Genomic DNA, 20,549 nt, shown 5'->3' with positions numbered 1-20,549 from the left:
TGTTCATGTCCACAATGCTGATAATGTCTTTTAAAATCATGACTGTGAAATAAATATGTGGATCTTAATAAATATCTCATTTTTGTTTGATTAATATATTTATATGCAAGAATACATATATGATATATTTTATTTTATCTTTCCCTATTGATTCTGATAAATGCAAACTTTAACAATGTGCAAAGTTTGTCAAAGGTGTTTTGGCATAATATTCCCTAGTGGAACAAAATGTTATTTTCTAAAGATATAAGATTAAATAGACTATATCATTCAAATTAATGTTATATCCTATAGATAAAGCAGTGATCATATCATGTAAATGTGATGATAAAAATTTCACAGAAAAGGAGATTAGAATTTAACAGCACAACAGTCAAAATAATTTTGAGTGTTTTGTTTTATCGTCCTTATAATTATTCTTCATTAGATGAATTTGCTTTGTCAAAATACAGTACCAGAGTCTTTGTCCCAAAGGTGCTTTTTCAAGAGGCAATTGAACTTTCTTGTTTGTCTTTGAAGTTGTTTTGCTTCTCAGTCAAGAAGCTTATTCAAGTCTGAAGAGGACTTCTTGGATGAAAAGAGAAACGTCTTCAAAGAAAAACAAGAAAGTCCAGCTGCATCTTGAAAAAGCACCTTTGGGACAACTATGACCTCAACTCAAGAAGTGTGGGAAACTCTGAAAAATGCAATCATAAAAGCCCAGTTCAGCACAATACCATTGAAAAAGAAAAACAAGAAATTTAAGAAGAAACCAGCGTGGCTGTACAAAGATCTCTCTGACAAACTGAAAGACAAAAAAGGACAAGTACAAAATATGAAAGGAGGGACACATAACTAAGACTGATTATCAGCCGACAGCCAGAACATGCAAAGATGAAGTCAGGAAAGCAAAGGCTCAGAATGAACAAAGATTGCAACAGAAGTCAAGGATAATAAAAAAAAAGTTTTTTTCAACATATTAATAACAAGAAAAAGTCAAGGAAACAGGTCCACTAAAGAGAGACGATGGCAAGGAAGTAACAGGCAATAGGGAGAAAGCAGAGCTGCTTAATTCATTCTTTGCATCAGTCTTCACTCAAAAAGAAATTATAGCCCAACATACCAAAAACCTTACTGTAAAAGACAAACTAGAAAGAAAATAAGCAAGAAAATGGTAAGAGAACACCTATCCTACCTCTCAAAAACAGTAACTGTGAGAGAGACCTTGGAGTCTTAGTGGACAATCATTTGACTATGAGCCAGTTGTGTGCAGCAGCAGCCAAAAAAAGTTAATACAATCCTGGATTGTATAAACAGAGGCATAGAATCAAGATCATGTAAAGTATTAGTACTGCTTCATAAAATCCTAGTAAGACCACATCTGGAATACTGCAACCAATTTTGGTCACCATATTACAAAAAAGATGTTGAGACTTTGGAAAAAGTTCAGAGAACAGCAACTAAGATGATCAAAGGCCTAGAGACTAAAACATATGAAGAACGGCTGCAGGGTTTGGCTAGTATAAAGAAAAGAAGAAATAGGGTAGACATGATAGCATTATTCTAGTATTTGAGGAGCTGCCACAAAGAAGAGGGGGTCAAATTATTTTCTAAAGCATCAGAGGGCATGATAAGAAACAACGGTTGGAAACTAATGAAACAGAGAAGCAACCTGGAATTAAGGAGAAACTTCCTAACAGTGAGGACAAAACCAGTGGAACATTTTACCTTCAGAAATCGTGGGTGCTCCATCACTGTGTGTTTTTAAGAAGTGACTAAACAGTCACTTATCTGAAATGGTAGAGGTTCTCCTACTTGAGCAGGGGACTAGACTAGAAGACCTCGAAGATCCCTTCCAGCTCTATTCTGTTCTGTTCTGCTCTGCTCTGCTCTGCTCTATTTTATGACCTGGATGACTGAGAATCTCCACAGAAATTTACTAGGGTATTAATAGCTGAAAGGCTATGAGAGGCTATGAGAGGAGATGTATTCCATATACTAGACTTGGGTAAATATTTGGGAAAATATTCATACAGCAGTAAAAATGTCTAATAAAAATGTATTCTTGAAATAGATCTTAAGGAAAAGTGAGGACAAAGAGAAGGAGAGCATCCTATTAATTGCCTGAATCATTGGTTTTTCTCACCAAGCAACAACTACTTGTATCAGATAAATTTGTGATTCATTTATTCCATACTTTTCCAAACTATTTTTTTCTCTTTTTGTGTTTCAAAATCACTTCATGTCATATTTAAATTAACGTCGTAGTCAAGCAAACTTACAAGTTGAATTCGAGTCTGTGGAACTGATTACCTATTTCTGCACTTCAAGCATCCTCTGTAATTGTGGTGCCTTCTCTTTTTCTTTGAATTTGTTTTGACAAGATCTTCATTTCTTTTACTCAAAGAGTCATGAGAGCAACAAGAAGTCTTTTAAGTCACAAGAGTAAAAAAATGTCCTGATCCATATATTTTTTTCCCTTCGGTCATTTTTATGTGCTTTTTTTGCGGAGACACAAAAGCTGATGCTATAAAGAGAACAGGAAATTGTCCCTAAGTTATTTATTGGAATATAAGTGTTTATCAGGATGTGTGCATGTGTGTGTGTGTGTGTGTGTGTGTGTGTGTGTGTGTAGATGTATATGCATAAACTATGTAAAATAATAATATACTGGATGTATAAGCATACATTATTTTACGTATGTAAAATATGTGAAACATAAAGAATATGTGTAGCTACTTCAGTTATTCAAATATCCCTATAGATGTTCTTGGTAGTTCCTTATTAATAGTCAATGGATCATCTAATCAGTTTGCCATAAGCACAACTGGCATATTTCATTTCCATTCACAACATAAGATATACAATGCTATAAGAAAAGAGATACTACTTAGAGCAAATGCCCATCATGTCACGTAGAACTGTTGCTGTATGTATAGCAAGGATATGAAACTGCCAGCCTGCGGGCTGAATGCATCATAGTGAAATCATGCCGACCCCATTGCCGGACAATAACAAAAAAAATTGCGATACGTCGTGATACATCATGTGATGTTGCGAGTTTCACACCCCTGATTTATAGGAAAGAATTCCCATAAATGACCCTTCACAATTGCTGTTAATAACAGCAATTTGCCAGAACAATTTGTATCTGCTGTGAATACTAAAACTAGAAATCATCATCATAACTATAAACACATCTGAACAGATAATGTGAATTTTTTTTAAAGGAGCAATAACAGTTAAGATGTAATAAAGAAAATTTTCTGTTACAGTACCTTCCTTCTAACAACAGTTACTTATATTGACCTAATTTAATTTGTTCATGGAGAAAAGGCATGTAAATTACTCACTGTAAAGCTGGAGTTCACCAATGTGGTACATGAATCATAATGTACTTGCATATTTCTCCCATAGCCTACCTACCTGCCTCATCCAACTACTTTGTAATTAAAAGAATGAGAAAAATAACCCAGTGTAAACAAGAGCCAGTTTGTCAAGAGCCAGTTTGTCTATACTGAGCCAGTTTGGTCTAGTGACTAAGGCACCAGGCTAGAAACCATGAAACTATGAGTTCTAGTCCTGCCTTAGGCATGAAACCTGGATGGGTGACTTTGGGCCCCATTCACCTCATAGGTTGTGGAGAAAAGGGGAAAAAAAAGGAGAATTAGTATATTCAGCATCTTGAATTATTTATAAAAGTAATAAAGGAAGGATTAAAAAATCTTTAAAAAGATTTTGATCACAATATTATCTTTATTATTTATTTATTTATTTATGAGACTTATATACCGCTTTAAGTGCAAGCACTCTCTAAGCGGTGTACACCAGTAAGCAATGTATATATATATTTACATTGCCCCCAACAATCTGGGTCCTCATTTTACCTACCCTGGAAGGATGGAAGGCTGAGTCAACCTTGAGCCGGTGAGATTTGAACCGCTGACCTGCTGAACACAGTCAGCTAAAGTGGCCTGCAGTACTGCACTCTAACTGCTGTGCCACCTCGGCTCAAGAATAACATAAGAACATAGGCCATGCCTGCGAGATCCCATCTAGTCTAGCAGTGTTTTCATTGTGCCCAACCAACTGCACCAGGACACCATTAGTCTTCCTGCTGCTGGCATTCAGAAGTAGACAATTGGTGATGCCTATAATGCCGTGAATCTAATAGTTCTTGGTCCACATGATTTGCAGGGTACTGGATCTCAAACAGGCCAAATAAAATGCAGCCCAGTGTTTAGTATCCCAAGTTAGTATAGTCCGGGCATCTTGCATTACAGCTCCCAGAATTCCAAATGTAGGGTTAGACTGTCTATCAAATTGCAGCTGGTAGCATAAAAGAATGAAAAGGAGTTTTTTTTCACATTTTAAAAATAATAATTTGAAAGCAGAAGTTTTGGAAGCTTCCCCCCTTTGGATATGTAAATAGGATAGCATTAAATGGTGTCTCCCCCCTTTGGATATGTAAATAGGATAGCTTCCCCCCTTTGGATATGTAAATAGGATAGCATTAAATGGTGTCTCCAGGAGCAAAAAAAAAGCTAAGATTTCCTCATTTTTATATACAAGCCTATATAATAAGGTTAGACTATTATTACCTACATTGTTATAAATCTGTTTTATTACTCATGACTAATAAGAACATATGTACCTCATATGCTATCTCCAGAGAGGTTATTTTGAAGATTCATTTCTTAACTAATTAATTATAAGTATACAAAGTCTACTGTTATCTGAATCCACTTAGGAAGTCAATGTTTAATACATGTGCAATGTTACAACCATTAAAACTGATGGTAGTATATTTGTATGAGAGAGAGTTTATTGGATTTTTCAATTCAGTGTTTAGCCCTTCTTCGAAACACTGCCTTTGTATTCTAAAAAAAAGATAAAGATTAGGTAGATGCAGATTCTTTCCCGCAAGTAATCAATACATTGAAAAATGGAGGTGCAGGAAAAGATGATAAGCCTGGGATTTTGTTTAGAATATGCAAAAAGCTATCTAGAAAAAATACTGAAACTTGGAAGGACAACAATATTCCATTTTCCCTTTCTGTCACTTATCGGCTTCTGCTTCAGCTCCATGAGTTAGTAACAGAGTGTTGGATTTTATTTTTATTTTTTAAAAAAGAAGTGGATTATAGAGTGATATTAGAAGATTTTAGAGGAAAAGAACTAATGATAACGCTCAATTCAAGCCTTGAGATAAAGTATCTCTCAGCTGGAAAATGGTGTTGAAAAAGAAGGAATTTATATCTTATTATCTAGATTTATGCACAAATTGCCATTTTTAGTAAGTGTCTAGTAGGGTCAGGTTATGTATAGAATTTCTATTTTTCCTGTTTATTGTTATTGGTGAAAATATATGACCAAAAAATTGGATCAACTTTTCAGAAATTTTCCAGAAAGTAAAAAGATACAAATGGACCAATTAGCATTTTATTTTTTTAAATAATTCAAAAACATTAAAACAAAATTAAGGCAGCATGTTCATAAAAAGACAACCCCACAAAGTTAAAAAGATCTTAATGAAGCAATAAAACAAATTGCAATCCAAATCCATCACATGAATAAATTTAAAATCCCCAGCAAATTAAAAGTGGTAAAAAACAACAACAACCCTATAACAACCTGAAATGACACAGGTCCCTTATAAAGACCTGTTGCAAAGCTGGAACAGGAACAAATGCACTTCTCTTGCAGGCTCCTCCATCATTTAAGGTCTACTATCCTTAGATAATAATGTAACAGTTTACAAAATGTGGCAAATGCCACCCAAAAAAAAAAAAAAAAACCCCAGCAAAAAGGCACTTTGTAAATGCATTCCAGAAACTGTAATGGATTTGACCCACATATTGATCTTGTGTGTACCCAGAGTCAATGGTCAAGGCACAGAATTGAGTATTGTGGAAAGAACAATAGAAAATGTGCCTTGAATTCTAAAACATGCGATGAGCATCTTCTGTGGAGAAATGAGAGTCTCCGTTTACTGGATGGATTTGAGTTTGCTGTATGCTATTGTTCGTATATTTTTTCCCCAAACAAGAGCACATATGCAGGAAAAATAATAAGGATTTGGAGACCTGACAGGAATGCAATAGGTTGGAGAAGGATAGAAAAATAGATCTGCTGAAATCTCTGGAGAATAAAGTAATGATTCTAGTTACTATAGACTCCACAGTAATAGAAGGATCAGTTATATTTGTTTCTCGTTCTAATAAATTTCTTGGAAAATGTAGATTATTTCCAGAAAAACTTTTTATTAGTATAACTGCTATTCATGCAAAATACTGTTACAAGCAATGAACCTTGTAGCTGCTTTCCATTCTGTACTTCAACAGATATTTTTGTTGGGTTCTTTTCAGTGATGTAGATTTATATAGTTTTATTCACACAGTCTTTTTCTATGGCAATTGGTAATTTCTTAAACAAATATCCATTTGCTATCAAGTAAACCAGTTTCTAGAGCAGTATTTCTGAACCTTGGCAACCTGAAGATGTGTGGACTTCAGCTTGCAGAATATCCCAACCAGCGTTGTTCAAGAGACCCGGAAGTAAATTCCATTGAATTCTCAGTAAGGTGGTTAATTAAGACTTCCAGAATTGCCAGTTAGAATGTAGCACTGGAAAGCACCAGGATACAGAAGGAAAAATCTCCTTGGGCTTGATATAGGTTATCTAGAGGTTTATATTGAACATCTAGATTTATGTTTTTACAATTGAAGACCCAATTATAACATTCTACCAATGTTCTATCAAATATTATAACCACAGTAGACCCATTGTTATTTTGAACTGTCTACTATCTTTCTAGACAAAATATTTTTAAGAATCTGAAACTGTGTCCACAATATTTTTGCCTTAACTTGCATAATAATAAATTATTCATGAGGATATTAGAACTTATCTCATCTTGTGACACAATTGTTTTTCTCAACCCTAGCAAACTTCAGATGTATGCATTTCAACTCCCAGAATTATCCTGCTGGCTGGGGAGTTGAGAAACACTGATCTAAGCTATTATTATCAGATCATTTCAGGAAATCCCAGTGAGCAGGTCAGTACTTGAAGAGGACTCTAACAAGCAGTAGCATGTCATGCATATTTCCATCTTGGGTTAAGTTGAACAGTAGGAAATACCACCCAAAAAACCTATTTGAAGCAAGTAGCCAAGATTGCTGTATGCAACTTTTAAAAATGTAGGGTTTTACAGACCCACAAAAGAAATCTTATTTATTACATTGAAAGCAGACTGGGGCAATAATCATCAAAGTAATATTTACCCCTTAATAACTGTCTATTTTTATACTGGTGCTAGAGGTTAATAGTCCTGTTATTTACTTCTCTGCCAAGAAGTACTGAAGGATGTGAAATGTAGCAGTCTATAAAGCAGAGCCGTCAGATAAATAACATTCATATTATTCCCTGACAAATTCTTTTGCAACACAGGGGTATAAATAACTCTAAGAAAGCAGTTTCTGCATTACAAGTTTACTGATGTGTAAAATGTAATTTTAAAAAGAGCCCAAAGCTCCAGAAGCATGACACATTGCAACCTGATATATAGGAGGAGACCTATAGCATATTTACCACCTGTGAGGGGAAGAACATGGGAAAGTGAGACATCTCTGCAGAGGTAGTTTAGCATGGGGGCGGGGGTAAAACTGCATGGAGAGACACAACTGTATGCGTGCTTATTTTGGCTAGCAGCTTTGTTGGTTGATGGAAATTGTGTTAATATTTATTCAGAAGCAAACATACATAAAAGCTATGGCACTGTCCTACCATATTAGGGGAATTGGGCATATGAGTTGATATTAGGCATTGCATTAATAATATGAAATAATCAGAAAATGCCAAAGATACCATATCAGCTTCAAGAATAGCTAGTTTATGAGCAGTACAGAGAGTCCTCAACTTATGACCAGTTGTTTAATGACCACTTGAATTTATGACAGCTTGGAAAAGGTGCTTTACTACAGCCATTGCAAAACATTACACCATGCACCCTGTGATTGTGATCTGGATGCTTGGCAACATGCTCATTCTTATGACTGGTTACCAAGCACCCAGTAATCTTCTCTAATAGCTTCCCCAGAAGCCAGCAGGCAAAATCACAAGCTGCTGCTGCTTGCCAAAGCAACTTCTTGTTACTGGGGGTTGGCTGAAAGACCTGCCTACCAAGGGGAGCTGTAGGATGGAGAAACAGAGCTCAGATTGTATTCTATCTATCTATCTATCTATCTATCTATCTATCTATCTATCTATCTATCTATCTAATTTTTGATACATCTCACTCTTCGAGTGACTCTGGACTGTTTATTTATTTATAGCACACCTTTATTAAAACTTTTCATTCGCATTGAGGCCAATAGAAAGCAAAATTATAACTTGCATGTCATTAAACCTTTATCGGCATTTTCCCCACCCATTCACCAATTTTCAATGGAGAGGAAAATGTTAATAAAATTATCAGAATGGTTGGTTGGTTACAAGATGGTTAAGAGATGTGTGAATGTCCTGACTGTGACTGCATCAACATGTTTCCAGCTCTCTGCAGCTTCCCTTATTTGTCCCCCTTCAGTTATGTCTTAAAGGCAGATATGATGGGGAAATGCCTCACATGCAGTTTTCTATCATCACAATACTGGAACAGTTAAGAAGGCTGAAATATGGTCAAGGGAGGGAGGGAGGAGGCTGCTTGGCATTTTGCAGCAATGGGAAAGGATCAAAAATACCTCCAAAAGAAATCAGAAAAAGCAATGAAAGCATTCCTACAATAAGACAGAAAAACATGTCTATTTTGCAGGGGAAGAAAATGTTGAAGCAACTGAAAGATAAACCCAATTTATCAATAAATCATTAGCAGATTGGTATAATTCATTAGCTTAATCAAGGGCCATCTTGGGGAAATAAATCCAATAATTCATTAACCTGATCAAGCACTATCTTGGGGAAATAAATCCAAGATCCTAACTTACTTCGAAAATGTTCTGGCTTTCAGTAGGTGTTAAGGATTCTTTGGTGGCCTCCCAGTCTATGTCCCAGACAATATGACACATTAGGCTTAAAACAATTGTTTCAAAATATTCACCTATTTGAAAAGTTAAGAATAAAAATGTGTATTAGTTCAGACTGTATAGGTTCTGCATTTTGTTCCCAAAATGGCAAAAATGTGAGACTTAACATTTTGCAAATGTCATAGCAAATGAAATTGAATGGTCTGTATTGCTTAAAGTAGTAACTACAAAGATTTAACAAATGTAATAATTTAAGAGTTAAATCTTTAGCAGTGAAATTGTGCCATTGTGCATTGCACAATGCTTGTCTTGCATCAAGAGTTTATGAAGTTCAAATGACATTAGAGATAACAATCCTCCCCATCATGTCTTTGTAATTTCAAAGATAAATTATATTTCTTATTTATTGCTTTGTCTCCAGAGGCAGTTTTGTACTTTTACCTTCAAGACACATTTATAATCTAATTAACAGGACCTTTGATTAATTTTCTGACTAATTTAATTACTTAACATTAACTAATTTCCTGCCTCTTTGTCTAAACAGTTGCAACTGTCACTAGAAAAAAAATCAGTATAATGGTAAAATATTGTCTTTTCAAATGTATTTTTGTTCTTACAAATATGCAAACTTAAGGGAGGAAAGCATATTCAGCCTTGCTTCCAGCATTTTAACTGCAAACTGGTCTACATGCTGGTCTTGCATTTAAATTCATGAAAATTCCTTTTAAGCAATGTCATGTTTGTAGGAAAACCATTCCACAAATTGCTTGTGCTTACTTCTAAACCAATAGTCCTCAGTGGTACCCAGCAACAAGACAGGGGACACTAAGGCTTAGGAACCAAATATGACAGAGAATAGTAAAAATAGTATGTATCTGCTGGAACAGTTGAAGTGAAGAAAATAAATATAACAAATCTAACAAATCTAACAAACCCCATCCTGTCTTTTGGACATGAATAAAACCCAGTACATCTCATTGCCTAATTCATCAGATCCAAATTGTCTCTACCTTTCCCAAGCAAAGGGAAATCTTTGAATTAAAGTCTCTCCCCCTCCCCCCCATAGATCATTCCCCCCCCCCCAGGGCAACCTTTACAAGGAAATTGCAATCTCCAACCTTCCATCTTCTCATCATTACATCTCCTTTAACAACGGGCTTTCTCAGCTCTGCTTCCCTTCTGAAAAGCCCATTTTGCCTAACAATAGAACTAAGCCCAGTTTTGACAAAGACATGCCTAACTTTTTCAAACTGGCCAACCAATTAGATCCTTCAGCTTTTTTTGTCTCTATAGTTCTCAACTTCTATAAAAATCCTTGTTGTTCCACTTTATCCTTAAAGGTTTGTAAGGAATCATGAAATTTTCCGGATAATAGATGGGATATAATTATTTGCAGTAAATAAAAAGTCTAAGGCTTCCAACTGATCCTTCCCCATACAATTTACCTTATCTATGGTTTAGAGATAGAAAAAGGATGATAGTTCAGGCAGGAAAGAATCAGTGTCCTGTCATGTTAAGGGAAGGAGAAGAGGAGGCACATTCAGATTTATAAGTTTATCTTATTGTAATGTTTTTAAAAATAGTGATGGCTTTTGGATCTTTGATTTCTAAGTTTTATTTGCCTTGGACAATCTTGCATCGATTTTGCAAACCACTAAGGTTACCTGGCAACATACAGATGTGACTCTTCACTACTTTTTTCTGGGATTTAAAAAAGATAGTCTGTTTGACAGCATGAAAATTTTGGGTGGTTTGCAATCCAGATTCAACTCTGCTTAGCTTTTTTTTTTTTTTTAGATCAACTAAAGTCAGCTGGGGGTACCATATGCTGAGACCTTAAAACACATCCAACAATTGAAAAACAAGCAAAGAAACAATTGAAAAGAGCAATCCAAAACCAAGGGACAAATAAACAACTGTGTAAAGTATTCAGATTTACAGGAAATACCATTTTCAGATGAGCAACAATTAATTTAAATGTGTAAATGAATTATGTTCCTTTTGTCTTTTTCTTCATTCGTTTTTAATGATCTGAAAACTCAGCTTCACAATTTAAACAATCTCCTCTTTTTCCAAATATAAGTTATAATCAACAAATATATACTGAGCAAGATGATGATGATGATGATGATGATGATTTTGCAGCCCAAAGCTCCCTACTATCTCATTTACTTAAGTCTGTGTTACAGACACAGTGACTACCATAATCAAAAGAATAAATTTTGCAAACCTTCCGAATTTATGCATTTGGGAAGCAAAAAACAAATATGCTGTAGACCCAAATTTTGTCATAGATAAATAGCAAGCCCAGGAGTATTTAGAGCAACCTTGCAACATCCAATGAAATGTCAGCTTAATATGGCAGCGTGATCATTTATTGTCAGCTAAGCCTGTCATCATTTACAGCCATCATTGGAAATATTGCCAATGATTGATACTGATGGCAATGATGATTACTCTTACAATAAGCTTAATTAAAATAATGAAGTACTCCTGCACGTAACTTGGTTGGTGCTCAGTCAGGATAATGTATAAAACAGCGCAAGGAAGTCACAAGCTCAGGGAATGCTCATATTTTAAAGCTGACAATAGAGAAGCCAATAAGATGCTGCAGGTTCTTTCCATCCATTCCCCATATGCATACATGTAAACATAATTGCTAAAAAATGCACAACTAGAGAACTACATCAATATTAATCTCATCGCAACAAAGCTTATGAGTAGTTGTGGATTGCTGTGAACTAATGTCAGTCAGCAGGTTCTCTTAAGAGTTTCTGGGCTGGCATTTTTAAAAGCAGATTTAATGACAACTAAAAGTGCTTTAGTTTGAACAGCCAACATACTTTGGTTCCCAAAAGTACAAAGGAACAGCAGAGATATTTGATTCCTCAAGTCTAAAGTAAATGTGAAATTAATTATGTTAGTACAGGGTTCCCCAACTTTTTGGGAATGGGCTTATACTCAGTAGTGTGAATGTCCCCCCAAAATATGGCAGCCTTTATCATGTATTCATGGTCACTATCTCATGTTCCCCTCCTGTGAAAATACCACTGTGGTGGGTGGATGGGACATGTGTCTACAAAACTGCTATAATTGTGAAAAAGAACAATCATAAAACAATCTGGTGAAGATAAAATAATAATTTAAAAACTTGCTGAAAAATCTATTTAAACTTTAAATCTATATTTCACTAAGGTAATATTAGTAAGAATTACAACTATTTTTTTTTATTGAAAGTTTTATAAATTTTACAAAAAAACAAAAACAATACAAAACAAAAGACAACATATACAAAAAAAAAACTAAACATTACATATATATATAAAAAAAAAAACCCCATCCCCCACCCCTCACAAAAACCCTCCCTTCCCCCCCCTGAGCTTCCCAGAGCAGAATATAGGCTTAATTAAAAATTAAGAAATAAAAATAAAAAATTAAATTAAAAAATTTATATTTATATATATATATAAAAAATATCTATATATATATAAAAAAATAAAACTTATAAAAAAGCTATGTGATATTTTTGTATACCCAATCTAAATTGCATAAATTTTATCCATTTGTCCCAAACAGCAAGGAACTTCTCTTGCGTTTGTTGCTTTAAGAAAGCCGAAATCTTTGCCATTTCCGCCAGATAAGCTACTTTAAGAAACCATTCCTGCAATGTAGGCAAAGATTCCTTCTTCCAATATTGTCCTACTAACAGCCTAGCGGCTGTAATCAAATTTAACATCAATACAACCTCCTTTGTATCACAATCTGTAACAATGCCTAACAAAAATAATTGCGGAGTAAATTTTACCCTCCTTCTAAAAATTCTCTGGATATTCCACCATATTTTGATCCAAAATGCTTTTATCTCTCTGCATGACCACCAAATATGATAATAGGAAGCATCCTTATAACCACATCTCCAACATTTGGGTTGCACGTCAGGGTACATAAGAGACATTTTTTGTGGATCAAGGTGCCATCTATAAAACATTTTATAAAAATTCTCCCTAAGGTTCTGTGCTTGTGTAAATTTGACATTTCTCACCCAAATGGTTTCCCAAATGTCCAATGAGACTGGGACACCAAAATTCTGCGCCCATCTAATCATACAATCTTTAATTAATTCCGTTTCTGAGTCCATTTCAACTAATACCCCATAAATTCTCTTGATATGGGTTTGTCTTTGATCCTTAACTTGCTTAATAAGATTTCCATCTTCTCTAAGAAAACCCAATTTACAATCCACCTTCCATTTATCTACTAGTTGCCTATATTGAAACCAGGAATAAATAATATTTTCTTGCGCTAAATCTTCCCGTATTCTTAACTGCCAGTTTTGCCCATCCCATCTAAGTAACTGACTATAAGACACCATGTCCATTTTTACTCCTCTTTTTATTCCTTCTATCGCATGCCAAGGTATAGCCCATAATGGAACTTTAAAATCACTTTTATAATATTTTCTCCAAATCCTAAGTAAAGAAATTCTTAAAATATGAGATTTAAAGACCCAGTCCATTTTTTTATTAAATATTAAATAGGCATGCCACCCATAAAGTAAATCCCATCCCTCTAAATGAAGTATCTCAGGATTTGTCAAATTTACCCAATCACTGATTAGTGTTAAAACCACCGCATCGTAATATAATTTCAAATTTGGTACCTTAAGTCCACCCCTCTCACGGAAGTCTTGCATAATTTTAAACTTAACCCTTGGCTTTTTCCCTGCCCAAATAAATTTATTAAGACCCTTCTGCCACTCACTTAAATTAATCTCATTTTTCAAAATCGGTAACATTTGAAACAAAAAAAGAAACTTGGGTAGAATATTCATTTTTATCACTGCAATTCTTCCCATGAGGGATAATTGCAACTTCTCCCAATTCTTCAAGTCCTTCTGTACCCTGACCCACAACCTTTCATAATTATTTTTAAATAATTTTACATTAGAAACAGACAACATCACCCCCAAATATTTTACCTTATTAACAATCTCAAAACCCGTCAAGTTAGCCAAAATCTGCTTCTCCTGACTAGACATATTTTTAGGTAAGATTTTAGTCTTATTTACATTAATCTTGAAACCCGAAACCAAACCATAATGATGAATCAACTGTAATAAGTTTACTGCAGAATAATCAGGTTGCGACAAAGTAACAACCAAGTCATCCGCAAAAGCTCTCAACTTATATTCTTTTTTGTTAACTTCTATTCCTTTAATTTCCTGAGACTCTCGAATTTTGATCAATAATATTTCCAGTGTTAAAACAAACAACAATGGCGATAAAGGACACCCCTGTCTAGTACCTTTCTCTATTGTAAAAACCTCCGACAAACCTCCATTAACAATAAGTTGTGCCATTTGTTTTTGATATATTACCGTAAGAGCTTGTAATATCTTTTCGCCAAAATTCATTTCTTCCATTACTCTTAGCATAAAATGCCAATTCAATTGATCAAATGCTTTTTCAGCATCTAAAAATATGAGCCCTGCAGGAACTTGGTTGTTCTTGTCTAAATATTCTAATAGATTAATAATTTGTCTAACATTATTTTTCATATACCTTCCTGTTATAAACCCTGATTGATCTTTATGCACAAGATGATGCGCCACCCTCATAAGCCTATTTACCAAAATTTTTACAAATATCTTATAATCCACATTTAAAAGAGATATAGGCCTATAATTTTTTGGTAAAGTAAGATCTTGATCCTCCTTTGGAATCAATGATATAAAAGCACTACGCCATGAAGGAGGAATCTCTAAACCCTGTAAGATACCATTAAAAAGATCATTTAATGGTTGGATCATCTCCTCCATTAAAGCTTTATAATAAACAGCTGTTAACCCATCCGTACCCGGTGCTTTCCCTAGTTTCAATTGTTGAATTGCTGAGGCAATTTCCTCCTTAGTAATTAAACCATTAATTTCATGTTTCTGATCCTCAGTCAGTTTAGGAAAACTTGCCTCAGCTAGATATTTATTTATATCTAGCAGTTGCACATTAGTAGATTTGTATAACTTTTGATAATAATCAAAAAAAGATTTTTTAATCAATTCCTTCTGAGAAACTAATTTACCCTTGTAATTTATTTTCTCTATTATTCTCTGTCTCTGTTTCTTTCTTAATTGATAAGCCAACCATCTCCCAGGCTTATTAGCATTACAAAATGTATTTTGTTTCATAAACAATAAATTGGTTGCCGCTTGATCTGCTATCAACATATTAAATTGTGACCTTAGTAACTTTACAGATTCTTTAATACTTTCATCAGAAGGATTTAAACTCAAGGCCATTTCTTTTGATTTAATTTCATCTTCAAGTTCTCTACGTTTCTGCATCTGCTTCCGCTTATGACAATTATTCATTTTTATCAAAACACCACGCATAAATGCTTTACCTGCATCCCATACCATTGACATTGAAGTCCCCTTATACATGTTCAAAGCAAAATAGTCCTTTAAACACTCCTTTAACTTTTGAACATTCTTCTCTTGTCTGAACAAATTTTCATTAACTCTCCAGGATCTCCTTTCCTCTTTCTCTTGAGTCAGCTCCATCCAAACTGGGCTATGATCCGTCAGTGATCTAGGAAAAATCTTTACATTCTTTACTTTATTATACAAATCCGTAGTAATCAAAAAAAAGTCAATTCTTGAAAAAGATTGGTGTCTATCAGAAAAAAAAGTGAAATCTCTCTCCTCTTGATTACATTCCCGCCAATAATCCCTTAATTCCCAGTCTTCCTTCATATCAAAAAAAGCTTTAGGTAACCTTGCTTGTTTAAGAAAAGGAGAGGAACCTTTCTTGTCCCTTTGTATATCTAAGACACCATTCCAATCACCCATTAATACCACTGATCTATAGTCAAGCAATGTTATTTTTTGATGTAACTGCTTATAAAATTGTTCCTGTTGTTGATTTGGAGCATAAAGTCCCACTATAAGTACTTTCTTACCATATATACCAAGTTCAATCATCACATATCTCCCCTGGGGATCTGATTCTACCAGACAAGCTGGTAGGTTTTGTTTAACATATATAACAACTCCCCCTTTCTTCCCAGGAGCAGAAGATATAAAATGAGATCCCAAACGAGCATTGACTAAATATTTCTGATCTTTAAGTAAAATATGAGTTTCCTGTAAGCAAATAACATCATTGGTATGTTGCTTCAAATAATAAAAGATTTTTTTCCGTTTCTGAGGAGAATTCAATCCATTAACATTCCAAGTCAAAAACTTTGCCATCTCCCTTGGCACGCAGCCTGGAGAAGACACCATCAAGATCTGAAAGAGCTGCATGTGTTGCATAACTCTTGGGTCTTGCTCCTCCCACCGGCGATGATGCACTTCCAGAAGAATTCTCTTTAGGCTCTTTTTACGTTGCTCCTTCTCTTTACGCTTATAAGCTGCACGAGTCATCCTCTGCTCTTTAACCTCCATCTGGCGTTGCCTTTCAGCTTGTATCATCCCAGCGGAAACCAAACCTAATGCCTCAGATTGCTGCTCGACTTCCTTGCCACTCGGAGATTTCTGACCAGATGGAGTTGAGCCTGCACCCAGGACCGAAGTATAAAACTCTCTAGCTTTGTCAACTGTATTCAATCTGTAGCGTGTCCCCGCATGGCTCAAAACAATACCCATCGGAATTTCCCATCTAAATGGCATCAATCTAGCTTTGAGCTCATTGGTTAAAAAAGCGAAGTCTTTCCTGCTTCTTAAAATTTTGGATGGGATTTCCTTTAGAATGATAACATCTTGGGCAGCAATCTGAAATCTTTTGTTGTAAAAGGCTTGTATAATCTCATTCCGCAGGGACTTCTTTGTAAAATAAATCACCACATCTCTAGGCAAATTCTTCTGCTTAGCAATCCAGGAGTTAAGTCTATAAATTTTTTCCACTTCTCTATGTAATTCTCCTTTATCCATATCCAAGGCCACTGCCAGATCAGTAAGGACCACCTCCACCAAATCTTGATTCATATCTTCCTTGAGGCCTCTAATCCTCAGGGCATACTCCATCTGTCTGTACTGAAACATCAAAATATCTTCTTGTGAGGACTCCACCTTCCTTTCCACATCTTGAATTTTATCATCAAAGGAATCAACTTTGTTTTCCACTTCCTCAAGCCTTGCATCGAGCTTAACCACCACAGTAGCCAAGCCTGAAACTGCTGCAAGTATATCTTGTCGTAAATCATTATTATTTTCTTGCAATTTAGTCTTTATCCCCGTTATCTCTTCTTTAAGATCAGATTTAATTTCTGATTTAATCTGTGAGGCAAATTGCTTCATTTCCTCTCTCATTTGAACTACAATCTCTCCCATTATGCCTCTGACCTCTTGTGCTGAAAGTCCAGGCAGAGGGGGGGAGGGTGGTGGCTGAGCCGGTGGTACATGTTTAGATTGTTGTTGTAATTGTGCAGTGGAAGTTATAGGAGAAGAAACAACCTTAGGTATTGAAGCAGGCTGCTGTCTCTTTGAAGCCATTTTAAAAAGCGCAGTTCTCACTTCCCTTTCCCCTCCACACAAGAAGGGAGGAGGAAAGAAAAAGAAAAAAAATTTAAAAAGAGACAAACTATAGTCCTTGAAAATCCAGAGAAAATCCAAAGAATAAAAGATAAAAGAGCAAACAATTCAAAAGAAAAAATTCTAAGCCAAAAGCAAAAGCAAAAGCCAATCCTTAAAAAGGGAAAGTAAAACAAAAGGGAAAGGAAAAAAAAACTCCGACACTTTCAAAACGCCATCTTAAATCCTTTCACTAATATAACAAAGAAAAGGAGGAAAAATAGTAAAAATCAAATAATAAAAAAATAAACACCTAAAGTATATAACAAAAATCCTTTAAACTGCTCCGTCCGTTTAAAAATTACTCACCAAAATACTATAAACACGGAGATAGAAGCGGCGGTTTCTTTTGCTTCCTAGGAAGCAAAAACAGCTGGGAGGCGGAGATCAGCAGGAGCTCCGAGGGAACACTCCTTTCACCCCCTCTAGAAATAAATCCAGAGGGGGTTTAGGGGTTCTACCTCTATTCCTGCGTTCTCTGTCCCTTCCCTTTGCCCGGGAAGGGAATTCCGAGCCGCGGGCCAGCTGATGCGCGCTGTGCTCCGCGGCTCTGACACTTCCCCAGCTGGACGGCTAAAAGATAGCCGCCATCGCCGTCGCCTCGTACCGGAAGCTCGAATTACAACCATTTTAATAAGAACAGTAAAATCTATGAGATATAAAAATACTTAACTGATTGTGACTAAAATGCTATAAAACCTAAATATAATTTAGGGATGGGTCTGCATCAGATCCCCAAATTATTACTTTGAAGACATCATTTTATTTCCCCAACAGAAAATCCATGCCATGAAACACAAAAAACGATTGTTCAAATAAAACTATTTATTGATAGACATGGGTAAATTACAAATACCACTTATTCAAGATCATCACAGACTTTTGCTTCTCACTAATGTCATGCTGTGAACACACACAAACAATCTACTTATTGCAGCTCTGCAAAACTTTGAAACATGCTTTGGTCTCAAAAAAGCTTTGTGTAAAACTACTTCAGAATTGCTCTATGAAGCAATGCATTCCTTTGCAACTCTCTAAGACACTCACTTGGAAGTTAAAGTGGTTGGAAGAAGAAAATTTTGTTATTTTGCATAAAATGCCTCACTGAGGTGAATCACTGTTATATCACAATATCTTATAATTATTAGTCATTTCTTTTTCATACACACACCCACACAAACACACAGGCAACTACCACAAGTTTGCATATATGATAAAGACAGATTTTCTCCTCATATGTTGGTTTGTCTCATAGTCTCACTAATTCACATAATTGCTTTCTCTGGCAATTTGCTTGTTGATATAATTTTTTTTTTTTTTGCTTTCTCCCCTCACTAGAAACTCAGCAGTTAATATACTTCCTCCAGTGGTTACGCTGGATAATCCCAATATACCCCAGATCATCCACATGCTTTGGTTCCCCTGCTGCCATTTCCATACAGTTTGATTGTTTCTTTTTTTCTGATCATTGAGGAGTGCTTCAAAGAGAAGGGGGTCTTCCAGTTCTAATCAAACTTTATTGTAGAGGAATGCTTCTAAATTGACACGTGTCCTTTTATGCATCCTAAGTAATAAAGATGGCAGCCTAAACAAAGTTGTGAATAAATGTAGAATTGATAGTCAAATTAAAGAAATTAGAACAATGTTTAGTGGGTGGTTCACATGGTCATTACACTGGCTATTTGCAGCTATTCCAACACCTATCATCCCCAGGCAATATGGCCAAATATTGAGAAACATTTGAAAGATACATGTTCCCCCATCTCTATCTTACTTTGGCAACCTATACTTCTTGTAATAATGGATTATAGAAATCAGTTCTCTGAAAATAAATAAAAATAAGAATATTAAGATCATATGTTATTCTGTTTGATGGTACAAAATTTACTGCTCGTGTTCTTGACCCAGAAGTGTACTTTATGCATATGCTTGTATGAATTTAGTTAACATGCTATATCAATCATGTCTATGCTTACATAAATTAGCAAATCAGAGCCACAATATATCTTAGACATTGATTTGTGGCCAAGTTGTTAGTTATAAAATAAATATATAATCAGTGTATACAATCTCTGGCTCAAAAAGCATTCAGCGTGCTATCCTGAAATTTGTTATCCATTTTAAGAGCACAGAAAAAACTCTTATAAGGTGCACAATATGGATAAAATGCATCTAGGATTGGCTTTTAAACAAAACCAAAAGGATTTTTCATAAATTACAGAAAAGCCTCATGGGAAGCTCTGTAATTATTTACTAGATGCTATTTAATCAGTGTTAAATAATCAAATGAAAGAACTGAATGTTTAATATTTAAATTGAATCAGTTAATTTATACTATAATTGACATCTCATTGTTCTAGAGCTAACTATATTTAGAATAGCCATCAATATATAAAATCATTTAAATCTGCTAAATAAAATCAGTAACTACAACAAAAGAAGCAGATACAAATAGATGTAACTCAAATTATTGATGTTATTTTTAGAACAGTTCTTCCTTGTAATGGCTACAAAGAGAATTAAAAGACTGAAGTGCAAATAATGAAGATCAGCTTGATTACATGATGGGCTAGGGATTCCTATAGGTCAGGGGTCCCCAACCTTGGTCACTTTATGACTTGTGGACTTCAACTCCCAGAATTCCTCAGCCAGTCATGCTGGCTGAGGAATTCTGTGAGTTGGAGTCCACAAGTCATAAAGTGACCAAGGTTGGGGACCCCTGCTCTAGGTGACAGAGGGAAAATCTGCAGTTACAGAACAGATCTTAAGTCATGCATAGCCTATACCTAAATATTGGACAGAAGATCAGCCTTCCATTTCTACTTACAAATGTCCACTTCTTGAGCACTGAAGGGGGAAATTATTGCATGCAGGTATAGTGATTACATTACTGGTATGTCATCAATTCAATTTTAATATTTTGCCTTGATTTCACACACATCTTTGATTTGGTCTCACCTATCTATCTGGACAGCACA

The sequence above is a fragment of the Crotalus tigris genome, unplaced genomic scaffold (assembly GCF_016545835.1).
Source record: "Crotalus tigris isolate CLP2741 ecotype Arizona unplaced genomic scaffold, ASM1654583v1 scf7180000017774.6281472, whole genome shotgun sequence".
Taxonomy (NCBI): Eukaryota; Metazoa; Chordata; class Lepidosauria; order Squamata; family Viperidae; genus Crotalus; species Crotalus tigris.
Note: the sequence above shows the minus strand (reverse complement) of the source record.